Source organism: Elephantulus edwardii, unplaced genomic scaffold (genome assembly GCF_000299155.1).
Source record: "Elephantulus edwardii isolate Elephantulus edwardi_28Jun2011 unplaced genomic scaffold, EleEdw1.0 scaffold04676, whole genome shotgun sequence".
NCBI classification, from domain to species: domain Eukaryota; kingdom Metazoa; phylum Chordata; class Mammalia; order Macroscelidea; family Macroscelididae; genus Elephantulus; species Elephantulus edwardii.
Genome location: NW_006404426.1, coordinates 1,598 through 2,843, shown reverse-complemented (window position 1 = coordinate 2,843; position 1,246 = coordinate 1,598). Strand labels below are relative to the sequence as shown.

General features: G+C 47.4%; 1 pseudogene; it reads right to left on the bottom strand.

Annotated features, from left to right (window-relative positions):
* Positions 1–120: 120 nt before the first annotated feature.
* LOC102873247 lies at positions 121–606 on the bottom strand (annotated as a pseudogene).
* Between the last annotated feature and the right edge of the window lie 640 nt (positions 607–1,246).

Below are 1,246 nucleotides of genomic sequence, written 5' to 3'. Positions count from 1 at the left end.
CTTATAGAAAAAGTTTAAATCAGTTTATTATAAATATATCTAAACCATTAATTTTTGCAGCTTTCTGGTAAAGTCCAACACTCCTTTTATACAAAGTCTATGAGAAGAGGTCAGTAGAAATCATCTAATCTTAAGTCGTGACATCATCCACTCAAGTCCTTGGCACAAACCTTCGCCAGTAAGAGCACAGCAGGCCTGGATATGCCACTGATGGTCTTTAATAGACGTGAGTTTTAAAAACTGGGAGATTTCTGCTACAGTCATGCACTTTTTAACATCTTGTTTATTAGCAAAAATCAGCAGTCCAGCTTTCCTTAGGTCCTCAAGTGCTAACATTTTATAGAGTTCTTCTCTAGTTACAGAAATCCTTTCTCTGTACTGTCCACAACTATTACAAACTCAGTGTTAGTATAGTAAGTGTTCCAGGAAGAACGAAGAGATTCTTGGCCACCAATATCCCACATTAGGAAACGTGTATTATTAACTACTATCTCTTCTACATTTACTTCCAATTGTAGGGGATGTATGTACAACTTCATTCATAGAAAATTGGTAAGGGATGGTAGTTTTCCCTGCATTATCCAGCCCAACAATGATAACTTTGTGCTCCTGGATTCCCATTCTCGGGCAGCGGAACCCCCTCCAGCCACCCGGGCCTCCAGTCCGCTCCAGGCTCAGGCTGAGGCGGAGGAGAAAGACGGGCCAGAGCCTCCGCCTCTGCTGCTACTGCTCCCGCGCTTGCCGCCAGCCTGCTTCCGGGAACTGGAGGGAGGCCGCAGCTCAGGCCGCCCTGCCGCGCGCGAGGCCCCGCCGCTGCCTCCGCGGCACTCGCCCGGCTCGCGGACAACGCCGCGGCGTTGTCTGCGACGAGCCTCGCGGGCCACCGTCCTCCCCCAGCTCCTTTTGGGCGGCCGCAGCGTTAGCGACAGCACGGGCCTCTCCGTATCTCTTTAATCTATATGCAGAATAGATTATCTGGGAGGCTGGGCGCTATGAGGAGAAATGTGGCATCAGGATTGGAGGTAGACTCATCAACAATCTGCGTTATACAGATGACACAACTCTGCTTGCTGAAACTGAGGAGGACATGAAGCACTTGCTGCAGAGGGTCAAGGACTCCAGTCTTCAATATGGAATGAATCTCAGCATCAAGAAAACAAAGATTCTTACCACTGGGCCAATTGGCAGCATCATAATAGATGGTGAAGAGATTGATATTTTTTTCCCTTCTTTTATCTTTTTAAAT